This window comes from Pogonomyrmex barbatus, unplaced genomic scaffold (assembly GCF_055798465.1).
Source record: "Pogonomyrmex barbatus isolate J1 unplaced genomic scaffold, ASM5579846v1 scaffold7, whole genome shotgun sequence".
Lineage (NCBI taxonomy): Eukaryota > Metazoa > Arthropoda > Insecta > Hymenoptera > Formicidae > Pogonomyrmex > Pogonomyrmex barbatus.
In genome coordinates this window covers 464,257-488,269 of record NW_028297171.1, presented here as the reverse complement: position 1 = coordinate 488,269, position 24,013 = coordinate 464,257, and the positions used below count along the sequence as shown (strand labels likewise).

The 24,013-nt window shown below is 31.6% G+C and overlaps 1 protein-coding gene across 9 annotated transcripts in view; it reads right to left on the bottom strand.

The window, feature by feature from the left end:
- Positions 1–24,013, bottom strand: part of LOC105432862 (uncharacterized) — a 552,262-nt gene that overhangs the window by 289,619 nt on the left and 238,630 nt on the right. The gene's annotated exons all lie outside the window — the stretch shown is intronic.

Sequence of the window (24,013 nt, the reverse complement as noted above, 5' to 3'; positions counted from 1 at the left end):
GTAAGAAGTTTATCCTTACTTAATTCTTCATAAATTGACTGTATAGCTTAAAAATGTCAATTTTAAGGCTTGTGATCGTAAACATCGAGTGCATTATAATTGCTTTTGCTGCCATATATTATGAGTCGGCACCGGACGGCATTTTTCGTTCTGTGATTTTTCTTTTGTTGAAAGTTAATGGTATAGCGTGGCTCAAATTTCATTCTTCATTCTTTCCACAGAATCTTAGTTTCTGCGTCATCAATCACCAATCCATAAAATATGCTTAATTCATCAATTAATTTTTCTTTTTCAATTAACTTTTCTTTGCCATCAAGTTCTTTCGTTATTTTTCTCAAATTGCGATGTCGAATGCCCATGCATTTCTGGACATAATCGATACGCTGTTCTTTTTGCATACTGAAATTCTCATAAGGTTCTGCACTCCGAAACGCTTAGCGGCGCTGTAGCGTTTTTTACGATACACGCTCTACTTCAGTTAAAAACATTTTTTGTTATAAATCCAATTGTTACTTATTTTTGTGATGATAAAGTATCGTTTAAGCAAAAAAAATGTTTCGATCTTTTTTCAATTTTTTGAAAATTTTACCGTGGCCATACCCTTTAATTTTTTATTTTTCTTTATTTAACAATTTTATTCCTTTAGTTGTTTAGGTTTTTTGCTCCTTCAATCTTTAATTTATTATTATATACTGAATGTTCATTGGTCTAGCGATTTATGCTATGTTTATGCCCTCCTACGCATTTTGTATGTAATGGGTAATGGGTCCTTATAAGTGTAAACCACTATAAATTATTAAAATTTCCTGCGTGGATACATATTATTAGTTAATCGAGTTAATATATCATCGGATAACCAATGAAAGACCGCACCGATGAAATATTAACGTTTTGTAACTTTTTATTAATACAATAATAAATAATAATTATATCGCATAAATCATCCTTGATTAAGGAACTCATGTGCGAAAATTGATATCAAACTAAATTATGGTTACAATCAAGGGAAGTGACGGAAATATCCCTCACCGATTTTAATGAACTTCGAATATGTTAAAATATAGACAAAAATAAGAGACACATATTTTTTTTATCTGCGTTTTCGCATATTAAGAGGGCCATCCCAAAAATGTCGGTTTTTTTTCGGAATAAATATCATCCAAACTGTTAAAGATATGAAAAAAAGTTTTAAACAAAAGTTTTATGGCTACAAGTGTACTTTATAACGACGCGTTCAAATTTTTCAAAAATGTTATATTTTTCACACCCCATCCCTCTTGTATTCAGCATAAAATGCGCTTTAATTTTTGCCTTTATAAAAATTTCAAAAAATGTTTATAAGAACAAAAATTAAAGCGTATTTTATGCTGAATACAACGACCTATAATAAAGTCATTTTCCGAAATCGCATTTTTGGGAAATAAGCGAGAAAGCCTCTATATACGCGCTCCATATGTAGGTATTCGTCTCATACCGCGTTGGCTGCGCAGGACAGCGTTGAAGACGAATATAACGTAATTCGTCGGTACAGTATCAGTGCAACAATAATTATTGAAATAAGAGCTTATTTTATAATAATAATAATAGTAATAATAATAATAATGATAACAGGTCTTGTTAAATATCTTTGATGATGTATCAAAGAACGTTCGAAACACTTTAGACATTTACAAACAAGTTACAAATAAAGAAATGATTATTTTTATAAAATATCGTTCATCTAATTTTGACCGAAGAGCAGCTATAGCAATAAATATGGTTATAAATATACTTCATCGATCAATATTTATATTTTGTGTTGTAATATACCAACATCATACAGATAAGAGAGTTGTTTTTTGATATAATTGCATATAATTTGTAATATTAATAGATCTCATTATATATTCAGCATTATATACTCATTATATACCCGTAATTATATATCTAACAAGCAAAATGCTAGCAATTTGCTAGCAAATTAGCAACAAATTCGATCAGATATTGACTGCAAATCTATAGCCATCTGTGTCCGCATTAGGCTTGGGATTTGTCGACAAAGCCTGCTGACATGCTATGCCAGCAGATTGGCGGCAGAAACCGAGCAGAGCCTGTTGACATACTATGCGAACAGATTGGCGACAGAAACCGAGCAGAGTCTGCTGATATGTTATGCGAACAGATTGGCGACAAAAACCGAGCAGAGTTTGCCTTAACTTCCTTGTTGGACGATTACGTCTTGCATCAAACATACATACATAAAAATATATAAATAATAAAAATATTGGTAGCAGGCTTTGCTCAAAATCTGTTTCTGCAGGTTTTGCTAACGGGTTATATTTAATATGATATAATTATATATAATTAGATATAAACTTTTTTCCTGGAATAATACATCTAGAAATAAATAAATATAATAAATTAATAATAAACAATAAATACCTTTAGTCGATGAGAAAGAATAACAGCTTGTGCACAGCAACCATGTTAATATAGTATGTCTGACAGATATGCATATATATAAAAGATTCTATTTTCGCTTAGCGTCGGATTAAGAAAACTTATGCAATGATTTTTTGGCACATATGCAAATAAAGCTGTGCGAAAACAAATCTCTCATCTGCATGACGTCGATATATTACAACACAAAATATAAACATTGATAAAGTACATTTATAACATTGCCATAGCTGTTCTAGTCAAAATTAAATGAACGATATTTTATGAAAATAATCATTTCTTTATTTGGAACTTGTTTGTAAATGTCTAAAGTGTTTCGAACGTTCTTTGATATATCATCAAAGATATTTGAATACCATTTAACAAGATCTGCTATCATTATTATTATTATTATTATTATTATTATTATTATTATTATTATTATTATTATTATAAAATAAGCTCTTATTTCAATAATTATTGTTGCACTGATACTGTATCGACGAACTGTGTGTTATATTCATCTTTAACGCTGTCCCGCGCAGCCAACGCGGTATGAGACAAATATATATAGAACGCGGAAATATATATAGGAAATATATATAGAGGCTTTCTCGCTCATTTTCCAAAAATACGATTTCGGAAAATAAGGACTTTATTATAAGTCGTATTCAGCATAAAATGCGCTTTAATTTTTGTCCTTATAAAAATTTAAAAATTTTTTGAAATTAGGGAAGTGGGGAATGTGGTCAAAAATATAACATTTTTGAAAAATTTGAATGCGTCATTATAAAATATACTTGTAGCCATAAAACTTTTGTTTAAAATTTTTTTTCATATTTTTTTCATATTTCATATTTTTAATATTTGGATGATATTTATTTGGATGATATTTATTTCGAAAGAAAAAACCGATTTTTTTCAAGGGGTGGTTTTATCCTCTTAACGTGCGAATACGCAGATGAAAAAATATGTGTCTCTTATTTTTGTCTATATTTTAACATATTCGAAGTTCATTAAAATCGGTGAGGGATACTTCCGTCACTTCCCTTATAAGAACTGATATAACAAAGATTCGGCTTCGGTAAAATATATACTCCCTCCATTGTGCCAACCTTCGGTTGGCAGCAGTCGGGAGTAAAAATATAAAATATTTCATAAACTATTCATGTTTTGATAACTATGTTTTAATACCTTTTTACAAAAAGGTAAAAAAGAGTGTCAAGTATAATAAAATCTTATTTAAATCTAAGTGTTACATTACAATTTTATCAAATAGTATCTAATATTCAACCCTAATGTGTATATCATTTATATAAAAGATTTGATATAAAAAATGTGGCATCAAGTCATAGTCTTATTACCTCGAAAGTTAAATATACAATTTAAAAAAATATAAATTAATCAATGATTCGTATCTTTGTATTCCTATTAAAATCTTCTTATTCTAAAACTCAAGTGATAATAGCTTCAACTTTTTTTTTTAATAATGATATAAAATTGCATTTAACTTAATTAATACGTATATCATCTATATAAAAGATTTGTAATAAAAAAAGTGGCGCCAAGTTATAGTCCCATTACTTCGAAAATTAAATGTAGAATTGCTTTTAAAAAATGTAAATCAATCAATAATTCATATCTTTGTATTCATTTCTCATTAGTCTTCTTGTTTTAAAACTCAAATGATAGTAGCTTTAATTCTTTTTCAAAATGATATCATAAAATTGCGTTTAATCTAATTTAACTCAAATAATATCTAACATAAGTGATAGTAACTTTCATTCTACCTCAATATATGTATATATAATATTCTGGCATATCCTTTTGTAAAGAATTTTTAAATACATGTATATTTGAATCGAATGGAAAATTTAATTACAAAAAATTAAAGAGATAATAGTACAAAATAAAAAAAATTTAATTTAAATAAAAAGATTTTTATGTATAATACAAAGATATGAATTATTGATTGATTTACATTTTTTAAAAGGTAATTTTATAGTGATATTAGACATTTTGTAGAATTTTTGTAAATAGGATAGAGAACAAAAACGAGCAATAATGTAACGTGAAATAATACTTTTACGTATAGAAATAATACTTTATATAATTAGATTATTGCAAATTCAAATTTTAAATTTACAACATAATATTCATTTCAAAAATACTTATTTTGATTTTCACATTTATTTACTAATAACTTTTTATTATTATTGAATATAATCTTCCTTATTTTTGAATACAATTTCACAAATTTCATTATTCATTATTTTTAAAAATAATTTTTAATATCGGCTGCTTGATATAGCTGTAAGATATTCGATGTTCAAATCCGCAATGATAGTTATAATTTTACACCTAACGTTTTTTAAAATATATAATAAAAGAATTTATAATAAAAGAATTATTATATGATAATTAAGTAATTAATAATCATATTTAAATAATCAATTAAATAAATAAATAATCATCAAATAAATAAATGAATAATCAATAATTAATCAGAACGAGAGGGAAAGAAAGAAAAGCGCGACGTATAGAGATACCGCGGTCTCTCACTCGCGTCGAGCTAGCGTCGAGTGTGTGAGACAGCAAAGAGACACCGAAATCGGTATCAGGTTCGATTATGTTTTCTCTCTCGATCGTGCGTCTCATGTTAAGGATGCACATCGAATTGTCCCCACTATTTTTTCCCTCCGCTCCGCGATCTCCTTCGTGCTCCGCGGAGACACGGACGTACGCGCTTCGTGTGTATAGAGGCCGCGCGCCGAGCGCATAGACACTATTCCCGCCGGTGCATGTACATTGGACAGTGGCATTTCCATAACAGAAATTGCAACCGTAGATGAGCGATGACGATAATAACGACTTTCTTAAAGTAAAAATTTCCAAATCGGATTTTGCGTAGCAATATCTCCGCTTGCTGGGGCATGTAGCAGAAAAATAAAAATACTTTTATTATGCAAGTCGAACTCTAAGCTATCGATCAAGCCTACTTAGAACTTGATTGGTTTAACCGTTTTATTCAGATCCGATAATTTCGGATGCTTGCATCTCGCCGACTCGCGTAAAGTCACACGTAGTGTTCTCGTTGACTTAACACCCGAAACACTATCGTGTCTCCTGACACTTTTATATGCACGGAATGATGAGACAAAGTAGATGTTGATGTAGAGAAAATATGCAATTGCTTTTAAAAACAAGCATGTACTTACATACTACTAATTGCAATGTACATTTTCTTATAGACGAATGATATTACGTAACAAAAAATATATCATTTTATTTAGAAAATAGTGACTAAAAGAATTGCGACACGACTGCATTTGTAAATGAAGCAGTATCATAATCATGTGGTTCCCTCAAAACTTTATAACGTCTGAAACTTTCTTTCATAATTGTATTGTTGTTTACGAAATATTCGTAAATAATACTCGAAATATTTCAAAATATACTTTTAGTACATTCTATATATTAGAATAATTAAAAATTTATTGTCTTTACATGACGTCTGTTATGATGTATCTTACATATATCTATTACTCGTAAATTAAAGTATTATAATTTTTATTTTACTGAATAAGATAATAAATGGCATTAAACAGAATCTTAGGCATTTAATGATCATTCTTGTCGAATTTATACCTATAAATTTAGGACAATTACTTAAATGGCAAATCACATGCCTTTATTTTTTAACGGCTTACGACACAGTAATGTTATAAAGAATAAGATAAAAATATTTTTTTAATTCTTTAATCTCAGAAGACTTTGATTAATGTGTAATGAAGCACATCAGAAATTAAGCACAGTAGCAAGTATCGTTTAAGGATAATGCTGCTTTCTGGTTTCAAAAATTGGAAAGTCACAATAATATTCTGATAGATGATTTTTAAATTGTTGTTGACGATGTATAAATTAAGATTTATACATTTCCATAAACTTTCCATTGCTTTCCATTGCATATCCATTTGTACAGCATATAAAAAAAAGCATATAAAAATTACAGCATACAAAAATTTTTATATAATTCAAACCACAGCTATTAATTGAATATTGTTAAAACACAATCAATTTAGTTGTTATTAAAATATGAAAATGTGAAATGTGTTATTTGTTTTAACGACTCGTATAAATAGAGCCATGCGTCTCTAGTTCTACGCAATTTTATTGCACATTAACTTGGCGTAAGGCTATCCATAAATCTTTTTTTTAGCTAATGTTCTTACATTATTTTTTGTATTCATCTTTTCTTTTTTTCTTTTAACGCAAGTTAATCCGTTTATTTTTTTCTCTTTTTTTCTCCAACATGGAGAAAAACGAGAAATAAATCATGTAAGAAATTCAATTAAAAAGAATAGGCTTAATGTCTCTGGATAGATTATCAAACTCTGGATAGATTAATTTTATTATGACTGTATTGGCTTTTAATCACATTAATTCTTCTGTTAGTAGTCAAATAATTTTAAATCTATTTTGAGCCAACTTTATTAAGAATAAAAGCAACCAGAGAAAGCATATATCTGAAGAAGAAAAAAACCAAATCAAAGTTTTTATGATTTCATGTAATATTGGAAAATTTTATGTGAAATAAAATTTATCTCTGTTATTTTTGCACTATTGCTAGTGATTTGGCTAGAAAAATTTTGGAATAAGTAAAAATATTTTATCAAGTAATTTTTTTTTAAATCATTCAGTTTGATCTCTTAAAATAACATTAACATAACTGAAATCAGTTAAATTAATCTTCGCATGAAACATCTTGGGAAATGCTGTTAATATTTTAAAATTTAAGAAATTCTCATCGAAAAAGAATTTGTAATTAGTGTTTCAAAAATGTTTCATCGACTACAAAAATATCGATTATTATTTTAAAAAATTTAGATTTGGCATGAATGTCTCTATCTAAGGTTAAACAAATAGTAATTTTTTATGATTCCCTCAATGTCAAACAAATTTTGTTCAAATTTTATTGTATCTTATTTCTATTTTTATTTCTTATTCTATTTCTTCAATGTATTATATATTATTACAATATTACTTATATTATATGTGATACATGTTATATCTTCTTTTTTATTAAGCAATACGTACAATACGTACTTCACACGAAGCACATCTGTCAAAGACATATCAAATAAAAAAAATGAACTCTGCAAGAGTTGTCATACAGAGACGTTCGTTAGCGCTTCTTGCGATAGAAAAAGGAGAGTCATGACGATGACCAGGACGTTTCTTAAATTTACTAATTTGAACTTTGCGTCACGATTGCGTCGCGCGATATCTCAGTTTGTAGAACACGAAGAAAAAAAAATAAAAACACTTTTCTTATATAATTTGATACTCAACTGTCGATTAAGCGATTAATTAAAACTTAATTAATGCAGTCATTGCTGAGATATGAAAATGTAGACTGAGTTCATCCCGGGGTCTCGCGTAAATAGAGCCACGGGCGTCTCGCCGCTTACTTCTACGCGAACTTCGCTGTGCGTGAACTTGGCGAGACATCACCCGTGTCTCTTGATAATGATATATCAATTTATTAGATTCTAACTTCTGTATTCTTCTTGTTGTTCGCATTTCTATATAAATAATTTTTATTATATTGCCTAAAAATGTCTGAAAATGCCTAAAAGTAATCCCAAATAAAATATCTAAAAAACGTTTAAAAAATTATCATTTATTGAAAAATAAATCGTTTATAAGATATTATAATGTTCTCTGTGTATATTTCAAAAGCACATATTGCTTTATTTGATAAACTATGATTACTGTGATAAACTATGAACTAATTATGATAAACTATGTCTACTATGTTCACTATCTAATTATACTATTTAATTAATATAAATATTTTTTCTGGCAAGAATTCTTTTATCTTTAGGGCCTTAGTGATTTAAGGGACACCTATTCCTCATAACTTTTGTCTCTATATGCTGAAAATAGCTCAAGAAAGGCCCAAAACATATTATATGAATTCACATAAAATGATATTACATGAATATATAAATACGTCAATTTTTATTTAAAAGTTTGTTTAAACTTTTTCTTTTACTTTATATATATTTGATGTAAATTTACATTTTCTTCACTTTTTTTCATGAGTCTTATCGTATTTTTGAGGTATTATGTATTTATTTTAGATATACACACACACACACACACACACACACACACACACACACACACACACACACATGCGCGCACACGCGCGCGCACACGCGCATACATGCATGCACACATTCATCATTATAATATTTGTATTTCAAATATAATATTTTAACATTTTTTTAAGTAAAAAGAAATCTTGAAATGTACGATCAAATATAAAAATGAATATATATTGAAAAACTTTACATTCTTAACATCACGATATTAAGATTTGTTAATATTTTTATATATGTAAAAATAAATGTTTTTATGAGACGATTATACTTGATGGTGGTTCTCTTTTTCATGTCATGTCATGTGCATGTTTACAAGGTAGACGGGGCTTGAAGTTTAATGACGCAATTCACGCGACGGAAGCCACAGCGACGGTGCAATACCATTTTATTGTTCTATATATACATATAAACAACTCAATGCTCACACGTGAAATGCTCTCGTTAATGCCACGTGACTGCTTATCACATCTTATTAAGTACCAGGAAATTTGATTCTGGCCTCGATACAAACGCAAGTTCTACTTAAATATGATGTATTACTTCATCAGTCATATTATAGATCGCCGTAACAATCATGCTTCTATATATATATATATATATATATACATGTTAAAATTAATGTGCAAGGTTATTAAAATGACAGTGATAAATAATTAATAAAGAATAATGGCATTATTAACAAATTATTAATAAATATTATGACAATTCTGCTATTCAATATTACATACAACTCTTTTAAGAATATAAATAAATAATATAAATAATATAAATAATATAAATAATATAAATAAATAAATTTTACTTCATTTTTACATCATTTTTTAATTAATTTAATAGTAATAGTAAAAATGTTAATTTAATAAAAGCTTTGAACTTATTGAATTGATTTCATACAGACTTTTTTACATGATCTCATACATTTTATTTCTAAAATATTATCTTTTTAAAAAAACTAAATATAGAGCGTATTAAATGCCGTAAAAATTTCATTTAAAATATTTATTTAAAAAAAAGAATATATATATATATATATATATATATATATATGCAAAAAATATCGCAATTATCTAACAGTGATTTATTTTCTTATAACATACATTGTTTATTATGGAAGCTAAAGAGAGTATTTTTTTATACACATATGTATATACGCTTCTACATTTAAGAAGAGAAAGTTCTTATTTGATGCGATATATTATAAATATTTATTATTGTAACCGCAATACACACACACACACACACACACACACGCGCGCGCGCGCGCGCGCGTGTGGTGTGTGTGTGTGTGTGTATATATATATATATATATTGGTTACAATAACAAAATTTATAATATATCGCATCAAATAAGAACTTTCTCTTCTTAAATGTAGAAGCGTATATACATACGTGTATAAAAAAATACTCTCTTTATAATAAACAATGTATGTTATAAGAAAATAAATCACTGTTAGATAATTGCGATATTTTTTTTATTAAAAATATAATACATTTATTAACGCTTGTAACAATAATCTGTTTAATATATTAAAAAAATCTAATATAACAAATAAAAGCTTCTATGAAATCAGAAAAAATATCAGAAATACTAAGAAATAACTGAACAACTATAAGTTTAATAATATTACTGCAAAAATAATATATATAGCATAAAAAATATAGAGAATTTTTTTTTCATATTTGTCGACATATTATAATCGATTATCATCCAAAGATGCAAGAATTGCCTCAAGATTAAAAAAGAAGTTATGTTTTTAAATAATATATTATATATTATCCATGAAAATTTACTTTTCTTTAATTTATCTTTTATAAAACATACATAATACATACACAAATATAATAAACTATAAATTATTTTTTCTTAATAACGAGGATTTAATAAGATATTTATCAATTTGGTAACATTGAAATAATTATTAAAAACAAATATAAGATAATACTTCGAATTTAACAGAGTACAGTAAAATTAACGGAAGTAAGAATCAAACATTGTCCAAAATATAAGTAAACAATTATAATTTTCAATTTAATATTAAATTAATAAGTTGTTGGATAACAAAAACCATTATAATCATTAATTGTCATATTAATGCATCTGTTATCATTTATTTTTTACAATAGGTTATTACTTACATAATATGCTTACTTATTGTTAATAATATATGATATACTCAATACATGTTATATATTAAGTAAATATACGTAATATGTATTAGGTCGTCGGAAAAGTCATGACAAAGTCATGACAAAGAAGATATTTTTTCTATGTTTTTCAAAGGTCATTTATTTATATAAAGAGCAAAGATCAATCAATGATATATTGTCCGTTTTGTTCGATAACCTTTTGCCATCTTTCAATAAGTTTCATAATTCTTCGTTCATAGAAGGACCTGTTATCAGCGAAAGACTGAACAAAGTGCTAATTTACAGCTTCATCTGAATTAAACGTTATACCATGCAAGGAGTTTTGAAGAGAACGAAACAAGTGGAAGTCTGATGGCGCAAGGTCAGGCGAGTATGGTGGGTGTGGTAACACATTCTCACATCCAAGTTCCAATAATTTTTGACGGGTGGTCAAACTTGTGTATAGTCTCGCATTGTTGTAATGGAACACAACTCTTCTACGATTAACTCTGAACGTTTCTGGATGATGAATTCGTTCAAACTGTCCAATTACCGACAGTACACATTCGAATTGATTGTTTGGTTCCTTGGTAGGAGCTCGAAAAATACGACCTTTAAAATCCCACCACACTGAAAGCATAACCTTCCTCTAATAAATGTTTGCTTTTGATGTCGTTTGAGGCGAATCATCACGTCGGGATCAAGATCATTTGCGCACCATTGTTGTAAACAATCCACTTCTCATCACCAGTTATCAATCGCTTCAAAAAAGGATCATTTTCTTTACGTTTAATGAGCATATCGCAGATGTTTATACGCGCCGTCAAATGAACTTCTTTGAATTTATGAGAAACCCAAATATCGAGCTTGCTTAAGTATCCCAGCTTTTTCAGATGGTCGTGAATGTTTGAATGATGGATGTTCAATATTTTTACAATCTCTCGTGTCGTGTAACGTGGGTTTGACTTGATCAATGCCTTTATTTTGTTGTTATCAACGTCGATGGGCCTCCCTGACCGAGGAGCGTCGTTGAGATTAAAATCACCAGCATGGAATTTTGTGAACCATCGTTGGTACTAACGTTCTTGTAGAACATTGTCACCGTAAACTTTATGCAACTTTTCACAACGCTTGACGCGTGTTCTTCCCGGAAGTAAAACAGTAATATATGGCGAAAATGCAGTTTAGTCTTCCATGTTCAACTTGTTATAAAATCTCCAAAATTCATCCAAATTACTCAATTTTTTTTTAGAATAAAGCTAAAATTGTCAGCTGTCAAATGACATAGCAATAACATAAATGCGAATGTCTCTAGTACTTCCAAAAATGAACTAGCGCCATCTGTTACAAAAATGCATCATGACTTTTCCGACAACCCAATATACTAGATACACACGCATACACACACACACACACACACACACACACACACACACACACACACACACACACACACACACACATACACACACATACACACATACACACACACACATGTTCTTTGATTCTGGTAACTACCGTTTTGTTGGACTAACATAGGAAGCATTGCAATCATTACAGCAGATTTTGTTAATAATATTATTATTTGAAATATAAATTTCTGTCTTTATAGATCTTAATAAATCTACTGAGTTTATTTAAAACTCTATAACCTACAATAGAATTTAGATCTGTCGACAGTTGATGTAACTAATTCAGAAATATATTTTATATACGAAAATATAATGTAATTCTTGCTTGATGATTCAGTATTGTATATAATTTTCAGTTCAGTTTTGTATATAATTTTCCACATTATATACAATAGGAGTTGCATGGTCAATAACATTTAGTTTAGAATTTGTTAATAATAAGATCTTGTGATCTTTTGCGTATGTGTACGCGCTTTTTCTCAAAAGCCGTGTGACTGAAGGAAACGGAAATAGATTTGCTTCTTCTTCATATAACTTCGTATAACTTCGTATTCTAGTTATCTTGCAAATTGACTTTATTATCACATTTTTAGATGTTGATACAACGGCTAGCAATCGCAATGTGTCGGGATATGCACCGAATGAACAAAAAGGACTAACTTTTCTCGAATCAGGAGTGCTGCTAGAGTACGTTTCTTTTCTGACGAGAGTGCTATCTATTAGCGGCCAGCAAAGAATTCTGAGACCATAACTAGGTGCGAGATTGCACTAATTTTGAACAATTATTTAGTTATACAGATACTGGTTTGTGGTCGGGCCTCATCGTGGCACACGCCTTCCCTTCCTCTTTTTATAAAACTAAGATCACCAAGTATAATTATAAAGAATATAATTATATAATAAATTGGATACAGAAAAGCGCCTATATGCTGCCGTCTTGAAAGAGTCATCTTTCAACGCACAATAACTATAATAAGCTTTATTAAACCTTGCCAAATTAATAAATAAACAACAAAAAATAGATCACAGTTTGGTGTGACAAAAAACAAAAAAACTACCTTACATCTACTATATAATAATAGAAAGGCATAAGTTACTTAATGTGTGATGACTGTTAACGTTGAAATGTGAATCAAGAATAAATCTTATAGGTCAGGTTGGTCCATGAGAAGCAAGCACAATCAAATAATCGGGCGCTTATATGTGCCTTTGGCAATCTAAATAGTCACTCGTGTTATTTCATCGTCGCCTGCACATATGCCTTGTATTCTACCGAGGCTCCAAGACAATGGCGGTAAGTTATTTTCGATTAAGATAACCATTTGACCAATTTTTATTGCTGATTCTTCCGTTTGCCACTTGGTTTCTCTATTGGAGTTGTTGTAAATCATGCATCCAGCGTTTCCAAAAATGCTATCTCAGGTGCACATATTGCCATTTTGAGAGACGATTTATTGGCACATCTTCTAAAGAGTGCTCAAGATATGCTATCAATGGTGAGCCTATGATAAAATGGCCTGGCATTAGGAAACTTAAGTCTTTTGAATTAACAGATGTAGACGTAATTGGACGCGAATTTAAAATGGCTTCCATCTGAGTAAAAAGCGTTTCGAATTCCTCGTATTTTAAATGGGCGTCCCTTGTTATTTTAGTTAGATGTCTTTTTGCAATCTTTACTGCAGCCTCCCAGATTCCTCCATGATATGGAGTTCGAGACGGGATAAAATGCCATCGTATGCCCTGCTTAGAGACTTGATCTAATATTTGCTGCTGCACCCTACAGTCGTTGATAAGAGTTGTTAGCTCACGCAGTTCTCACTCGGCTCCAACGTTCAGACCATTATCAGAGAAAATGTTCGATGGGCAATCTCTTTTGGTTATGAAGCGTTTGAATATGTTTAAGAAAGCTTCAGATGACAGATTAAGTGCTAGCTCAATGTATATTACCTTGGTTGCCATGCACATAAAAATGGCTAGGTAGCACCTACAAGGTTTCGAAGAAATTGATTTTTAAAAAATAAGTCTAGTCGGCTGATATACGGGCGGTACACTTTATATGTTTAATCATTACTACTGGCTAAGAGCAGCAGTAGTACAGGCGGTAAAGCGTTGGCTTTAGACGTAGACGTAGATCGCGTGTTCAAATCCTGTATATTTTTTTTTTATTAAAAATTTATTCGTATTTGTAATTATTTATTATTTGTAATTATTTTGTTACTGTAGATGTTCAAAAACATTATTTATTTAATTATATCTGTATATTTTTTGTAAATAAAGTTTTTAGGTAGTTCTTGTAGTTCTTGTAATAATTTGAAAAATCTCTATAAAGAAATATTAATATCTTTATAAGTTTAATTTTAATTTAATGTTATTAATTTTAATTACTTTCTGATTGTAATAAAAATTTCATAAATTTACAAATAAATAATTAAATACTCCTGTATGAAATAATTATTATTACCATCATTGTCATCATCGTCGTTATTCATATGGACACATAAATAAGAATATAATAAAGACCATTATAATTTCTGATGAAATTGATGATTAGTGTAAACTATGGGCCATTGGCAAGAACGGCCGGACACGTATCGTTTTTTTTTTCGCTCAAGAACAGCATATATAAAGCGCATCAAAATATCCCGACCAATCATCTAGTGTTCCCCTTGTTAGAACTGTTCATCAACTTAGTACTTAATATTTTGCCTTGTGTCTTCTTTATTATATAAAGGCCTAGCATAGTTGACTCCGTAGTTCTCAAATATCTTGCTGGCTTATACTTGCGAATAGGTTGAATAGGTTTCCCTAATAATTATAATAATAGAAACTGGTTTAAGAGAACTTTTAAAGCAGGTTATATATTTTTGTGTAATTTGTCAAACAATATTTCGTGCAGACGTTAGCCAATATTTTTGCCAATATATTTGTATAGCTCCTAATGTGGCTTGCGCTTTAGTGTGAAAATGCTTTTCATGTCCATGTATGATTATAAGATTCCTGCATCCATCGAGAGATTAGGACCATTATCTCTCTAGAGTACCGGTCGTGGGGATTCGAGAGAATATACATGTATATATATATATATATATATATATATATATATATATATATATATATATTGTGATATATGTATATATGTTTATCATTGTATTGTTGACGTGCTATTCTAAATACGTTATTTGCGATAAATATCATCGTGCCTCGGTAGTCGAAAAGATAAGATATCTGCCCGGTAAGCAAGAGATCCAGGTTCGATTCCTGGCTGAGGTGATATTTTTTCGCAAAATAATTACGAGTTTTCACGACTGATTCGTGGTCGGGCCCCGTCGTGACACACACTTCTTCTCACCCGCAATAAAAGAAAAATATTAGAAAGAATAAAATGGCACCATTTTAAAAATTATTTTCCGATTTTTTCGAAATTTTTTTATCTTTAAAGTGCTGTAAAATAAATAATAATAAACATTTTGACTTTAGTGTGGGTCAGACGATAGCCAGACTCATATGTTTTAAGAATCTCTTTGGTTTTTTTGTTTCAGATAAGCAGAACAGCCACAATCATGGGCACCGTGCAGCGCCTTATTTTTTTCACGATCTCACAAAAACTATTATACAGGGCTTATTTCTTGGAATATTACAGTAAAAAAATTCTGAAAGATATTTGAAATGTGTACTAATATGTAGCAGAAACCTTGATTTGAATAGACCTTCTGAATTTTTCAAAAAAAATTCATGAAGATAGCCTAAAAATCAAGCTTGTAGATGAAAATCTCCCCCTAAGAGCATTATTGACGGTTTTTGCGTTTCTGAAAAAGCGCAGGATATACGCGACAACATAAATAAGTTTGATTATTTAGAATATCGATAAAGTATATTAGACCCTTAATTATCGTAGCAAGAAGAACTGTTGGTTTTTTTCAGGTAATTCTTTTGGATTAATTGATGCGGCGCCTTGCGATCATTACTCCTCGTCTAGGGAAAACCAGCGCGGTACTGATTATCAGATGTGTAAAAAGGCCAATGCGCCGAACATAACTCTCCGGATAATGGATCCGCAGGACTTTCATTTCTAATGTGATGCCAATACTGAGTGAGAGTAAATTGTTGGATTTCTCCTATCTATTTGGAACAAAGATGGCCCAAGCCCGGCCATTTTTATTTTTCTGCACGATTGCAGAACCAGCCACGACATTACTATTATGGAATCTGTCCAAAATCATATATCAATCTTATCAATCTTATAAGGAAGACATCGTGAGACTTTGCTGACTACCTGCGCTAATAATAGAGCAGCGCATAATTGTAGTGAGATAAGGATATATTTTTTAATGGAGCTACTTTCGACTTGGAACAAAGTAGCACTACTGAGTGCTTTCCATTACCAGATGTGGCCCTTAAATAGATGCACGCTCTATACGCCTTTTCACTGGCATCTGCAAATCCGTGTATTTCCAAATGGGTGTATTGATTAACGGATATGACCAAACGAAGAATACTAATGTCTTTTAGCTCTTGTAATTCGCTTTCGTAACGCTTCCATTATGTATCGCAATCAAGGGGAAGAAACTCATCCCAGTCTATCTTGAAGCACTACTTTGTATGACTATTTTGGCTATTATCGTTACTGACCCAAACAAGCCAAATGGAAATTAGAGCGATACGTGATAGGATACTTCTTTTAGTAGGCTTCTTCAATAGCGAGAGAACAAGAATCTGAGACGAAATTCCAAACGATGCCCAAAGTGCGCCTTCGGTGCTGTTAACACTTTCAAGGAAGAATTCTCTATGATCTATTGATATTGCTTAGTCTGAAGATTGGGCTCGTTGGAAGACCACTTATTTAGTTCAAATCCTTCTTTTTGCAAAAGCTGTTAAGCTATCTCGTACTTGATTTGTGATGTCTCTTCTACAGTGTCGGCTCCAGAAACCAAGTTGTCAACGTAAAAATCTCTCAAGGTAATTCTAAATGCCAGCGAATACTGTTCAGGGTGATTCTCGGCAAGCTTTCTTAGAGATCTGATTGTTGGGAAAGAAGCAGTGCCGTAGGTAACAATCATCAATTCAAAAGTTTTTACAGGATCCTCGTTCAATTCACGCCATACATTACGCTGTAAGGCTGTTTGGTTTGGATATACCAGGATCTGCCTATACATTTTTCTTATGTCTGCTGTTAAGGCTGAAGGTATTATATCTTGCTAAGATTGAGAATCGATCTTCAAAGCATCATTTAAAGAAACGCCTATAGTGCTTTTCTTTCTATCAAACACTACTCTGAAACTTATCGTTGTTCTAGCTTCGTTTCTTATTTCATGATGCGGGAGATAAAATGGTGGAATACTGTTGTTTAATATTTGCTCTTCATGTATTTCTCGCATATGCTCCAACGAGATACATTCATCCATGAAGGCCTTGTATTCTTCATATAAATTTGGCTGAGACTCAAGACGATGTTCAAGTGCCTCAAAGCGCCGCTATACTATTTCACGTGACTCACTCAAGTTTGCTGATTGAATTGATTTTGTTTCACTGGCAATATAACGACGAATCTTCCCTCCTCATCCCTCATTGTATTTTACATTTTCTAAGAAAATCCTCTCACATTATCTTTTTTCCTCGGATTATAGAGGCTCCGCAATATTATGCTAGTAGTAGTAAATGGACAGCCATGGCGCTTCAAAATAAATGACGTCATTGGCGCCAATGACGTAACAGTGGAAGAAGAGTGGATCAGATAGGGGGGCAAAAGGAGGGGACAAATGGATCTGGCATGTGATGATAGAGTAGAAGGGGTAATCGAATTATCGGTTTACTCGTCCTGATTGGCTCTCTCCATAGTTGCCCAATGAGCTGATTGGCTTGCTTCATAGTGCTCCGGATGTTAATTGATTGCGGGACGATTTCGGCGAGTTTGAAAAAATTTTGGAGAGAACAAAAATAGCGGAGAAGACGAAAAGAGAGATTCTGTGTTTTATCTCGGAAAAAGGGAGAGAAAAGGAACAAGCGGGTTTTTTCTTGGACGGAGGACTACGATATATGACATATATAATAACTTAAGGCTGAAAATGAGAGAGAAAAATCTTTATATTCCTTTGTGGACAAAAAGAAATGAAATTTTTTATTTTTCTGAAAAAAATAAAATCACGTGCGAGCACGGGTTTTGAACCTGGATATCCTGCCTATTTTCCGAGCTGTGTCCAAGTCAAGTGGATCATAGGTCTTTTACATTTTTATATTTTCGATTTTCGAGATGATGACTCTACAGGAATACCGACTGGACACCGGAATGACTTTTATAAGAAAAAAAAGTATCATTCGGATAAGAAAAACAGGAACGTTAAGTTTTCGAAATAAATGACGTCATAGGAGGGAGGTTGTACACATACTTGTGAGGAACGGTGTCAAAAGTTTTAGAATAAAGGAAAAGAATAAGAAAGAAATAGATTAGATTTCAAGTGAAACAAATGTTGATTTTATTTTTTAATATATAAATTTATATAAATTTCCTCGAAAATGACCGAATACTTCTCTCGTACATGATAGTTTAATTCAGAATACAAATGTTTCATAAAAATTATAATCCGCGGTTCATTAAAATTATACTAACAATTTCTTTGTCTTAGCGTCTTCAATTCTTAGCGTCAAATCAATTCGAAAAACACAATTTTAAAATATGTATCCCAAAATGATAAATTATTATTTTGCGTTCTTACAGCGAGCTCAATATTTTACCGGCCTTGGAGAGTGAATTCGATACCAGCGATGTAAGTCTTAGACAGAAGTAAGTCTATCCTCCTTGATCAAATAACATGCGCACTCGTTAACAGTATCGCCCATAGGTGCTAATTGATTTATACGTGCATCGATACATTTAATGATATTTGTCATTCCCTTGAAAAGTAGCTTTCCCTTGAAAAGTACTGTATTACTTTTGGCGTAGGTTTTTGTTTTCTTCATCGAAGATTGTACTTCTTCCTCCACGTCGATTCTGCTTGCGTACTTATGGCAGTATTTTCTTTATGAAAATTTTTATTTTCCTTATATGCCACCATATTGGTGGCTATATTAGCTTTCGCTCCATAGGCAGTGGTGACGCTGATGAATATATTTGCAAATATGATAGGATTTATTTTGCTTTTGTTATTACTGTTTAAGTACGCGCTCGTAGCTCCAGTATTTGTTAAAAATTGCTGCCACGTGTCCGCGAAGTTGATTCTTTCTGCATAATTTCCGTTCAATTTGACGACAGGCTCGAAAATATCTTTCTTAGAAGCTTATAGTAATCCCACTTGTAATTTCTTCGTACAGGAAATATTGAGAGGATACGTCGTAGAAAGCAATAAATTTTGCTGCTCATTTCGCGAGACATTATTGTTTATCTCGCGAATATTTTCACATTTTGCGAGATTTTGCGAGATTAACTTCTTGTACGGCCATGTTACTTTGCGTGAAAATTCCAAATAAAAATTCACTAAGGAACAAAAATCCAAAGAACTATGCCGAAGCGGTGACGAGATTCCAATGAAGCCGTAAATGTAAATACATGCTTATACCCTATGAAATTATAAAAAAAATTTGCGTGTTTAAAAACAACATCCTGTCAAAATTCTAGAAGATTCGTCTCTAGAAAATTTTACAGCGTAGAATTATGGTTGTATTATGGTTTCTTTTGCGAGTTTCTTAACACGTTAAGCGCCAAGCCTGTTTTGTCTTCCTTTCTGTTTAGCTCGCGATATCCGATTTTACCGATATGCTGGCGGTCTGAGATCTGTGTAAAGTTGCGATAAAACTGCATGTATATTTTCAGATATATTTCTTGTATGTATTTATCGCAATCTGTATTCTTTTAGAAATGCTTTCTCTTCAGTCAATTGTCTGTGGTTCGTGTTCCAGTGCAGTTTAAAAAATTTTTCTTAAACCGTAACAGTGACAATTAGTCAGTAGAAGAAGCGTGTGAAAGCGATTCAAGTGAAATTAGTTTTTCCTAAAAAACATCGTAGAGTCATTCTTTTTTTGTCATCAGAGAATGAAGATGAGGATTTTGAAGAATGGCATAATTCGAGAGATAATCAACCAAGGATTATGCCTTCCACCTATCTGTCTAGCTTTAGGATTGAAGACTTGAATGTAAAGTCATGTGCTGTTGCACTAACTCTACTGTTGTAGAGAATTCTTATAAACTGTTTGTGCCTAATGAATTGTTTGAGGTTATCGCCAAACAAACGAACTTATATGCGGCGCAAAAACTAGGGGTTGAAAACTCCCAGTGTTTGTTTAGGTGGACTGTGACAAACAAAAATGAAATGAAAAGATTTTTTGGGTTGATTCTATAGATGAGACTAGTTAGACTACCATCTTTACATTTATTAGGTATACAAAAAGTTCTGAGCTTTTTTTTGTAAAATTAAATCTTTATTCAAAAATAAACAAAAAAATATTAATCAGCGAAATATTCCCCATTTGCATCAACGACCTTTTGCCATCTTTCGGGTAGCTTGCGAATTCCTTGACGATAGAAGCTCACCGGCTTCGAAGTGATAAAGTCATCAATGCATTTTCGTATCTCTTCAAATCTCACGAAATGTGTATCAGCCAAATGATGCTGCAGCGATCGGAATAGATAGTAATCGGAAGGCGCCATGTCTGGGCTATACGCCGCGTGCGAGAGAAGTTCCCAGCCAAACGCAAAGATATGGTCCTGAGTCGCTTTCGCATGTGGTCGAGCATGTCATGAAGCAAGATCACTTTACGACATCCTTGGCCAGTAAATGGCCTCTTTTCTTCTAATGCATCGCTCAAATTGGTCAACTGTTGTTGGTAGCAGTTTGCCGTGATTGTTTCACTCGGTTGTAATAACTCGTAATACAACACACCTTTCCAATCCCATTACAGAGCAAAACCTTCTTGGCGTGGATATTGGGCTTTGGCGTCGATGTTGAAGGTTGATCAGGGTCAACCATGATTTTCTACATTTAGGGTTATCATAAAGAATCCACTTTTCATCGCCTGTAATGATTTTGTGCAGAAAATCTTTTTTCCGAAACTTTGAAAGCAAAGTGAGTGCAGTGTCACACCGACGATTTTTGTTGTCTTCGGACAATTCATGCGGAACCCATCTGCCTTCCTTCTGAACCTTTCCCATCGTATGTAAACGTACGGAATTGGTTTGCTGCGTAACGCCAAGCTGTTCTGCAAGCTCCTTTTCAGTTTGCGCAGAGTTTATATCCAGCAGTGCTTGCAATTCGTCCGTTTCAATCTTTTGAGGGCGTCCAGCACGCGGTTCATCTTCAAGACTGAAATCTCCTTGGCGAAATTTTTGATACCATCTTTTACATGTAGTATGACTTACAGCGTTCTCTCCATATGCAGCACAAATCATTGCAGTGGCTTCAGCAGCATTTTTCTTCAGATGAAACGCGAAGTGGATGAAAAATCGAATATGCTCTTTTGTTATTGCCATCGTGAATACTGATTTTTGAGGTTATGTGTATCAAACGCCAAACCGTATGGCATTTTAGAAGGCCAAATGTCAACGCTTTAAAACAAAAGGACGGGAAGATATATAAAATTTAAATTGTTATTTCGGTTGTATAAAATCTAAAGCTCAGAACTTTTTTGTACACCTACTATATTGGTCTCATGATCCTGCATATTTGCAAACTTTCCTGAAAAAAATAATGTCAAGAAATAAATTTGAAATATTATTACGAATGCTGCATTTTTCAGACAATAGGGAGATGTTTCCAATCGTTTATGCAAAATACAACAACTAATAGATAACATGGAAATAAATTTCAAAAAATATTATGATCCATGATTTGAAGCTATGTGTATCGATGAATCTTTGATACCATTTCGTGGCCGCATAATATTTAGGCAATATTTAAAACAAAAATGCCACAAATATGATATTAAATTATTTAAGTTATGCTGCGGATCTGGGTACACGTATGCTTTTCGTGTATATGCAGAGAAAAGTTTAGAAAAAGAAAATACGACACCAACTAATGTTGTAATGTCTCTTTGTAGAGATGTATTCAATAAGGAACATACGTTGTACACAGACAACCGTACACGAGTTTAGATTTAGCATATAAATTACTCGATAATAATACTCATTTAGTAGGAACATTACGTTCAAATCGACGAGAAAATCCTCATGAAGTAACATCAATGAAATTAAAACGGGAAGAAATTATAACAAAAGAGAACAAAAAAGGAACCATTTTAAAATGGAAAGATAAGCGGGACATCTTACTTCTTTCAACAAAACATACATCAGAGATGGTGAATGTTGAAAATAGATCAGGTCGCTATTTGAAACCAAAAATTGTGGATTATAATGCAGGAAAAGCAGCAGTTGATATATCTGATCAAATGAGTGCCTATAATAATCCGTTATGAAAATCATGAAATGGTATAAAAAGCTAGCCTTTGAACTCTTACTAAATATTGCTGTTCTCAATATTCATATCTTATTTAAAAATATTAGCAAAAAGAATATCAGTATCACAGAATTTCAGAAGAAATTAGCTGTCCATCTAAATTGTCGAGATAAAAAAATTCCAAGTAGCAGTATTGTAAATATACCTCAAATATCTCGTCACAAAAAACTGGAAAAGTGTCTAAAGTTCAAAGATATTATAAAAAATGCTACGAAGATAATGCAGCACGATTTGGACGAGATATTGCCAGAAAGTTGACAAAACAAATTATAACATTCTGTAAAACCTGCAAAGGACAATCATTTTTGTGTATATCGTGTTTTAATAATATTCATTAAAATTTTTTTTTTGTAAAAAATAATATTTAGGTACATTCTTTTATGATCTCCAAATTATTTAAAATTTATTACTAGAAGAATATAATTTTTTAAATTGTATTCTTCTAGTATATATCGTCAGTTAACAGTGACTGACGCGGCCTGAACGAAAAGTATACTGTCAGTTACCGGTGACTGACGCGGTCCGAACGGAAAGTATAGTGTCAGTCACCGGTGATTGACATGGCGCTTAACGTGTTAAGAAAAGAATTTTTTTGAAAGTTGGATATTGCAATTCGTCATATATTCGAACACGACTCACGAGTCGGTTTTGAATGTTCGGCTACTCTGTTAAGGGTGTTACACCAATTGGGCTACTTCAGTGATGACGCACAAATTCGCCGTATCGCTGCCGAAGCCGCCCAAATCCAACGGATATTTGGACACGAGAAGAAGGATGTGGAAGCATCATTAACAATCTCCGCACATACTTTTCCATCGGTAAATATTTCAATTATTTCAACAATATTTTGGATATATTCGATTTAAAATTAACTAATTTTATAAAAAATAAATTATAAATAAAAATTATAGGAGAACTACCGCAGTAGCCGCGAAAACGTCGCACGGAAGAAGAGCCAGAAGTAGGACGCATTGTACCGATGCCTGAGAAGGGGGTAGAAATTATATGACTTTCGAATGGTAAATTAATATTTTTAAATAATTGCTAAAAGTAAATAATAGTATTTACTTTTGAGTAATGTAAGTAAATAATCATATATCAAATAAATCATTTTTTAGTAATTTTTTCAGATACGCGAGAAAAAAATTCGAATACAAGTTCTCCCGACCGCCATGTATTCTTATTTAATAAGTTGATAAAAACAAGAAATATTAGTTCAAGGAAAAAATTTATGATAAAGATTAATATTTTTTTTCTGTAATCTCGTTTGGACACACATATTCCCCTATAATTCTGGGAGAGAGGAGAAGTAGGAGGAGGAGGAGAAGGAGGAGGAGGGGGAGGAAGAGGAAGAGGAGGGTAGAGAGGAAGCACGTCGAGACATCCCGAAACAACGAAACGAGGTCGGAAAATTTAATTATTTATTATTAATCGAAGAAAATGC